Raw genomic sequence first — 9,785 nt, forward strand, 5'->3', positions numbered from 1 at the left:
ACATTTGGGAACATGTGGACTAGAAGACTAAATGAATCTTACTTCAATGAAAAGTATGAATAATTATGTGCTACATTGTATTGATGGGTAATTTTCAAGAGTTCGCAAAGAAATTTTAATTAGTTTTATCAAACAACATGAACAGTTTTTTAGTAGATATAAACTTATCAAGGGTAATTACTAATTTTATTAATATTTGAAAACGTAATTCATGCAATGAAAGTTATTAGTAACCTTGTCAAGTATAATGGACATCTTTTATACTGTGCAGTGTGCAGGAATAAATTCATGTGGCAGTTAATTTGTGACACATTTATTTTTATTCTATCAACATTTTGGAAACTGTTCACAACATCTCACTTATACAAACTTACATGGAAACCTTGAAGTATCGTGGCAACAAAATTATTCTGTGACTGCATGTTTATAGCTTTCAGGTTAACGTAATCAGAGATTACCAATTTGCAAACTGAATAGTCCACATAAGTGGTTGTAAATATCATCCTCTCCATCGAGTGTAAAAAATCATCCATACACTGAACACAAAAAGAGAGGTGTCATCTTTCAGTTCTATTGAATCATATATATTTGCATGAATGGGAATGGATAATGATTTCTTTAGGTCATTTTCTACATGGCAGAAATATACAAGAACCCACATAACATGCTGTTCGACTACGACTTTTGCACCATCTCTGCGCTGATATACAATGATAAAATGGGTTAATTACCGTTAATAAAATATCCAGTTTTCAGGAATACAGTATTCTGTGCTGGATAAGTGTCTTTACTGTATTTCTGTATATAACAATATTTTTTTCCTTGCTGAGCAAAATATTATGCAGTCCACTTTGAAAAGGATGTTAAAATAATAATAAAAAAATCTACTTATTTAAGCTAGTATACATCAAAAGTAAGGGAACAAAGATTATCTCCAGGTAGCTTATTTTCACTCAGTAGATAAGTTGTCAGCTCTAACTTACTAAACGTATAGCCATTTTATCTCCTTGATAGTTTATATGGTTTGTTCGGAATTTCGCGCAAAAGCTACACGAGGGCTATCTGCACTAGACATCCCTAATTTAACAGTGTAAGACAGCTAGTCATCACCACCCACCACCAATTCTTGCGTTACTCTTTTACCAAAGAATAGTGGGATTGACAGTCATATTATAATGTCCCCACGGTTGAAAGAGGGAGCATGTTTGGTGTGATGGGATTACGAGTCGAGTGCCTTAACCACCTGTGATTTCAAAGTGAATGGAAGGTCTATTTGAAATTAGCAATGCAATTAATTTTTATTGGTGAAAAACTAAACATGTAACACAAACAAACTAGACAAATGAAATTTGTAATTTTATAATTGCCCCTACATATTTCACCCTTTTATTAAATATGCCACAATTTCCTATACGATGGTTGTACTAATAATTTACATAATGATCATATCAAATGTTTGGAATAAAATGTTTTAAAAAATCGTCCCTAACTAAAAATTATCTCAACATTTGATTTAAGAAAACAACAACAATATTTAGGCTCAAAAAGTTGTTGAGTGCTCTTTATAAGCAGAATTATTCTCGAATATACAATGATACGAGTCCTAAGGTGATCATTTGCTAAAATATTGAAAATATTATTCAACACCAATGCAAAGTGTGAAAATTATAGAAAACGGACAATAACTGTATATTAAATTTTAATGTACAGTTATTGTGTATTTCATCTAACAATACAGTACTTGAAGATATTAATTTCAAAATAAAGGTACATATAATTAATGGCCAGGTGGGTTAAGGCGTTCGACTCCTACTCTGAGGGTCGCGGGTTCGAATCCCTGTCCCATCAAACATGGTCGTCCTTTTAATTGTGGGAGAGTTATAATGTGACGGTCAATCTCACTGTTCATTGATAAAAGAGTAGCCCAAGAATTGGCGGTGGGTGGTGATGACTAGCTGTCTTCCCTCTAATCTTACACTACTAAAGTAGGCTATCTGCCCTCGTGTATCTTTGCGCGAAATTAAAAAACAAAACAAAAAACATAATTATTTGATTTTGGCATTTCTTATATGTACTTTGCCCATCTTATAATAATTATTCCTTTGAATATCAATTTTTTATATGTAAAGGGACTAAACTTAATACGTCCAATTTAGTTGTTAAAATTACTGATTAAACAAGTTAGATAACTAAGTAAATTGTCAACGTAGCAGTCGCCAAAAGTTTATATGCGAGAGTGTATAGTTAATCATTTTTCATGTAAGGTGACGAAAAGCAGACATTTCATTAAAAGTAAAACCCTCCGAGCTGTCAGTAATATATTCTGCTTGCTGTTATATGCATGTTGATAATTTTAAGAATTTCTTTATTAATGAAGCAAAAGTTAGGGTTATACTACAGTCCTAAATATTTTTATGTGATTAAGTCAGCATGATGGAAAATAAAATACAGCATAATGGGGTAGAGGGAAACCACTTAACATGGCTTAATATGATTAAATTTAATACTTTCGCATACAAACTTTGTACAGTTTAACGTTGGCACATGCCAATATCTTTCAAAAAGAATTGTGTGTTTCCAGTAAAGAAAAAAAAACAAAAAACATTCAGACACACATAAAACCTTCTGAAGAAAATGCTTAACTTTGCTTAATATGCTTAAGTTCAAACCTTTTGCAGGTAAAATATACACAATTGAAGGCTGGCACATCTTAATACATTACAAAAAGAATTGGACGTTTCCAGTAAATAAAACTACATTCATCCACGCGTATAATCTTCCAAAGAAAATGCTTAACGCGGCTTACTGTATTTAAATTCAAAACTTTGTCATAAAAAATACTAAACAATATGGAATGGCACATCTTAATATCTTACAAAATTTCTAGTAACGAAAACAATACAAAAATCACATTGGTTTGGTTTGTTTTGAATTTCGCGCAAAGCTACACGAGGGCTATCTGCGCTAGCCGTCCCTAATTTCGCATTGATAAGACTAGAGGGAAGGCAGCCAGTCATCACCACCCACCGCCAACTCATTTACCAACGAATAGTGGGATTGATCGTTACGTTATCACGCCCCCACGGCTAAAAGGGCAAGCATGTTTGGTGTGACGAAGATTCGAACCCGCAGAAGACGAGTCGAGTGCTTTAACCACCTGGCCACGTTGAGCCAAAACTACATTGAGCCACACATATAATGTTCTTAACGTTGCTTAGCGTGCTTAACATAAATATTTTTGCATACGCATTTTGCACAATTCAAGTTAGGCACATCCTTAAAAAAAAGAAATGCACATTTCCAATAAAGCAGAAAGTAAACAAATACATTAAATTGAGCATATAACCTTATACATATATATATATATATAACACAATAATCTGTGTGACTATCTTTTCGTCCGCTGGAACAATTTCAAACGAATTGTGTGATTATAATTTAGAAAAAGGTCATGTCACTAATGTGTTTATAACCCCTCCACCTTCAATGTTGCTGGCCCGGCATGGCCAAGCGCGTTAAGGCGTGTACTTCGTAATCCGAGGGTCGCAGGTTCGCGACCGAGTCGCGCCAAACATGCTCTCCCTCCCTAGCCCAAGAGTTGGCGGTGGGTGGTGATGACTAGCTGCCTTCCCTCTAGTCTTACACTGCTAAATTAGGGACGGCTAGCACAGATAGTCCTCGAGTAGCTTTGTGCGAAATTAAAAAACAAAACAAAAAATTCAATGTTGCTGTTGTTGAGCATTGATTATTTTTGATGTAGTTGGTGTTAACTATATTCGTAGATAGCGCCACGTCATTGTGCAAAACAATCAAAAGCTTATTAATTGTTTTTTTTTTATTACGTGACATACACAGTTTTCGAGTGGCTGTACAAACATTTTATATGTCTCAGAAAATACGCTAACATTCTCAATGGAAGAGTAAATTGATAAAAAGTCAACCACTATTTACTATTACATAAAATCAGCTGACGTTTCTACTACCATAACTATATTAGGCTGATGAGGCTAACCGTGTCTTGCATTTTACCCGTCTCTCTCTCTTTGACCCGTAACCCAAAACGTTAGGGCGTGTAAGACGCGAATGCAGCTAATGACTGACTGTCAGTTACTTAACAATGTGAAATAGTGTAAAACAACATTAAGAGCTGGGTGTTGTAAACAGGTAGCAGAAAATACCCGTACCGCTTTTACTTGCTATCTTTTCCTGCTAAGTCACCTTGACTATCGCACAGTTTATACTATGTTTTAAGTATATACGTAGTACGTTCTTAGATCTTGTACGAAATATTTGGTAAGGTTACAATAAATAATGTTATAAATTGTGTAATAGTTCGAATTTTTGTGTTATTTATCATAGTATCCACCTTTGCATTTTCTTTATGTGCATGAACTGTACAACAAAATGTATCTGCGCTTATTCTATTATAACTCTTAATATGGTCCAATGAACTTGAATTGAAAATTTTTGCACATCTCAAGTGTTAAAAAAGATAAAGACAGTTCTTTAAAATCAGTTTACAGTGGTAACAAGAGGTTGTTTATTTAACAATGTGCATCAGATAGCACAGTAAGAGATAGTCATTTTTGGATAGAAATGATTTCACTGTAAAGAAAAAAAGGACAGCTCATACCTGCAAGAATGACTAGATCAACTTTGTTTTCCATTAAACTTGACTGGTCTTCTGAAACAGTGACAGAAAATTTTCTTCTGAATTTTAGACAGAAGTTTTAATTGCCAGATTTTTTTTTTGTTTTAATCTAACTCTGGGTATAGAGGAATCTACTAACAAGATTAACAATGGAAAATAATATAGTATGTTTAATCATTAGAAGCATTAGCCAAAAGATAGATTATGCGACTATTCATTTTTTTTTATTGTGTATTTAAAGTGGATATATTAATTTTGTAAATCATGGTATAGTTAATAAAACCACCCACCTCTTTATTAAATTATAAAATAGATTTTATTGGCAGACTCTCTGGACATGGTGGTGGAATTGTTATATATAAAAGTTCTGGCCTTAAATATAATTAGATTACATCATTACATAGTTTCTCAATAGAAGAATTTCATACTTTTCATTGTATTTATCATCCACTTTCAGGTATATGGAATTATTTTATAGACATATTGGAATTGCTTGTCAATAATATCAATTTAGACAATTTTGCAAGATGATCTAATACAAATGTTTTCACTATACTCGAACTCTTATTGACTGTAACCATATGCTTGAGTTTAATTCTGTTATAAATGCACATTTTTGTATTTACCAACCTACTAGGGTAGTAGTAGCTTTTGCATCAATGTTTGATATTTTTTACAAATTGTTGTGTTGCAGTTCCCAACTGAATTTATTGCAATATTTCAGATTATTATAGTTTAACAGATCATAAAGCTAAGTACTTTAACATATGTTTTCAAGGTAATGACTACCATTACATATGGCTAACCATTAACCAAACAACTAGGTATGACTAAATAAAGTGATGCAAAGATAACAAATCTTTATAACATCTCAAGTTCTTGTGTTATTTGACCCTGTTGATATCGCCAATAATTATAATAATTATTTTACTAGATAGAGTGTCACTTCTACTAATATCAAATATCATTATAAGCCTATAGCTCAGACTACTTATCTTGCACCTGTGACTGAAATTCAAGCTGCCACAAAGAAACACCCTAGTTCTTCAGCTAGATGGGATGTTCTAGCACCAGCAGTTAAATCTACTAGTGATCCCAATTATCAAACTCTTAATTGTACTTGCAAATAAAATACACACACCTAGTAAATTTACCAGTATTTTTGAAATTGTTAAGATTGTTCCCATCTACAGGGTGGGAATCCTGATTAAGTGAAAAATTATTGGCTTCTTTCCATTTTATCTGCATTCACTCATTAGTGGGTGTATATTTTACAACAGAATTACTGTTTCTTGAGAAAAATAACACTAAGTAATTTGCAGTTTAGTTTCAGTAAGCACTAATCTACAGAAGAGTGTTTATTGGCTATTACTATGAAACTTGTTAAGGTTTATGAGTCTATGAAATCTGTAATCTGTGCTATTATACTGCCAAGGCATTTGATAGTATTAATAAACAGTTTTACTTTATAAATGTGCTCGTTATGTTCCATGTGGCAACATTTATGTTATATTAGGTTGAGGAATAATTCGTGAGCGTTTTTAAATAATTTCATTCAAGCATTACATGCAAGACTATATAATACTTCAATGCATGAACACATTACACCCAAAACATTTATTATGATACTTTATTTCATGTAATACCTAGGTATATAGTATGTATTGTTTTAAACGAAATTGCAAGAAATTAAATGCGAAAAGCAGATGGTGTCGAAAATGCTCGATTTTGTCCACTTGACAGTCCATTTAATGAGCTGAAAATGAAAGCAAAAATTAAAGACGTATGAAAATCAAACACACCATCTATTAGAGCAAAAAATTATCTACCAAATGACATGAAATATTTTGCGAAAGCATTTCATTTATGAATATATTTTTTTAACTTGAAAAAACGCTCACGAATTATTCCTCAACCTAATATTTAAAATTTGCCTACTAAATAGGCAGTTATACCTCAATAATATAAAATCTCATTTCTCTAACCTCCCTCAAAGTTCAGTCCTAGGCCCCATATTATTTATGTTAATGATTTAATTATGTTCACTTAGTCTTATGAAATCTATTACATTATCTTCTACAGTCAAAAAACTTGTCGTTTAAGTATTTGGGGCTCACATTTAGATCAATCTGATTGTTCCAAAGAGGGTCTTGAGGATAATGACAAACTTTTCTCAGAGAGCATTGTTTTCAAAAAAATTTAAGGAATATGAGCTTTTAACTGTTTATCAGGCTTATGTTTAACTCTTCATTTGTAGTTTCAAGATATTATAATATTTAATCCAGAAATGAATTTGTTCATCCCTTCTTGAAATAGTTTATATTTGTATTTGTTTCATCACAGAAATACCATTTGCTACCAAAGGAGCACTTTGATTTTGAATTCTAAGTTTTTTATTAATCAGCTTCACTGATTTTAAATATGTGGAACTTTGATGATTGGTCTACCTCTAGTATAAAGCTGTTTAAAATAAAAATATGTAACTATGTACTTAGTAATTATTCTATTTTTGTCTAACGTGTGTAAATAGTTTTTCTTTCATTTGTTACTTATCCTTCTTGTCTGTAACATATTTACTAAATAAATATGACTCAAAGATAAAGGGGAAGGTGGAACACTATTAAAAAAAAAAAAAAGAAAAAGAGGTTGACTACAGAGAAAATGGGTCAAAGACATCATTAAGTGGTTGCAGTCTACCTACACTGATTGTGAGAGAGAGGCACAGAACAAACAGGCATGGCTAGCATTAACACTTGATCCCCTGGGTGGAGTAGCTACAAGCAGATGATGAGATAATTGCATCACACCTTCTTGTAGTGTTTAGAATGTTCTAAGTTTCCATTGTACAGTAAATATACATCCAAAATGTAGTAATAGTTAGTCAAACAGATCTAGACTGCATGATTACAAGTTTAGCCATAAAGAGCTTACACTGGTGATTTTTAAAGTGCAATTATCACAGATTGCATTGTAGAGAAAAATTTGTCTTGTCAATGGTATACTGAAGTAACCAAACCATGCTGTGTGAGCCTTGATGACAAAGAGAATTATTCAAAGCTCTGGATATAAATGTGATTATCAACAATGTAATGAACATTTGCACATTAGTTTCATTTGTTTTAATATACATTACTTTAAGACAAGTAGACTGTGTGCTGTTTGTTTATTCTTAAAATATACTGCTATCTAGTCAGACACCTACTGTAAAGAATTCAGTTCATACATGCAAGAAAACCTGACAGCATCCATCTTAACACTCTCATCTCAGTTTTAAAATACTCTATTCATTCTTTTTCAATGCCCAAGTTCCTGCTCATAAGGCATAACTGGCCTAATTACTACTTTGTAAATTTTATTTTTAAGCTATAGTGGTTTTTGTCTTGTCAAAAATCAACCTTCCCTCCATTTATTCCATTCAGCTATTATTCTTTCCCTTACTTCCATTTCACAACTTTTCTTCATTAATGTTGGAAACTAAATAGCTCGATGTATTTGAATGTTTTACCATAGTTGTTAGTCATTTATCTGGAACTCCTCTTATCCTCTAAAGTTGCTTAGCATTACCTCCATTTTCCTGGTTTTACTTTAATTCACCCTTCTTCATATCCTATTGCACCTCTCCTACAACCTTATTGCCTCCTTATTCAAAATATCCATTTCTATCACAAAAATAAAAGGGCTAAAAGTCAATCTTTGGTGTAGATCTATTTTACTCTAAATTCTTCAGTTTTTTTTTTGTTCCATTTTACTGTTCTTTGCTCCATCATACATTGTTTTCACTATCCTCACCAACTTCTTTGGGGCTACTTTCTTCCAGAGATACAAGTAAACAGTGTCTCATGGTACCCAGTTATATGCATTTTCTAAATTCACAAAGCACCAATACAGCCTCCTTTAAAAATTTTCCACAGTTGTGTCCTTATGCATATAGCATTTACTGTTCCCTTCCATAGTATAAAAAGACCGCATTTTGTCAGTCTGTATAATGTTTTGTAACCTATATTCTATTACCCTTTTAAACATTTTAAAAATGTGTTCAGGTATCTTACTTTTTTATTATATGTAGAGACCAATATGCTAAAGGCATTTTCACTTCTACCCATATTTTATATGGAAGTTGCCATGCTCATTCACTGCTCTCCATTTCCAAAGTTATTTCCACTATCACTCTTGATGGAGCACTTGTTTTCTCAAGTTTCATTTTGTCAATGGCTCTCTTCACCTCCAATCTTCTAACTTCTTCCGAAAGCACTCTTTTATTTTATACATTCATCAATTTGTTATAATACTCTTTCCATCTCTTTTTAACTTCATTTTTATCAACTTGAATAAGCCATTTATTTTTTTTATTGAATTTACTTCATCATCCGTTTCAGCTTTTTTTATATCCTATATACTGTTTACTCTCCTTCCAGTGTTCCTAAATTTTCATTCCACTTTTTCCAAACTTTACTTTTTGCTTTGGCAACAACTTTGCTTTCTTCTTACATTCTCCATATTTAGATCTTGCATATTCATCATATTTATTTGCCATTTCTTTAAATGCCTTTTTTTTATTGCCATTCATTTTACTTTTATAAAAGATCCAAATTATTTTTCTCTGAGATTATAATGTCATTTAATTGAAAAAAAAAGTATTTAGATTGACATGTTAATATTTTCAATTTTAAGAAAATTAAAGTTATTAATGTTGAACATTCAGAAATATTATAAACAGATATATATACATCTCTAAAGGCCATATTAAAAGTATGATATTAATAAAATAGTTATTTTTAAATGTTTTAATAAGTGATATCTTAAACAATGACATGTAAGGTCAATTACATTTTAAAAAGAGCAAATCAACACTGATGTTACATAATTTTTACTTAAACTTCAGTTTTATGTTTATAATTGTGTGGCTCAATAGTTTTATTGTATCATGAGAACAAATATTTACCTTTTTTAAAAAAATGAAGTCTTTAGAATATTCTAATTAAATGCTCAATAAATTAAAACAATATATATTTTTACAAATCAAAGCTTCTCCAATAGTAAGAAGAGAGAATTCAGTAATGAACTTTAAGAAACTTTTAGATTTTCAAATAATTTCAATACAAGGCATCATTATAGACTTATAGATCAAAAAATG

This window comes from Tachypleus tridentatus, chromosome 10 (assembly GCF_004210375.1).
Source record: "Tachypleus tridentatus isolate NWPU-2018 chromosome 10, ASM421037v1, whole genome shotgun sequence".
NCBI lineage: Eukaryota > Metazoa > Arthropoda > Merostomata > Xiphosura > Limulidae > Tachypleus > Tachypleus tridentatus.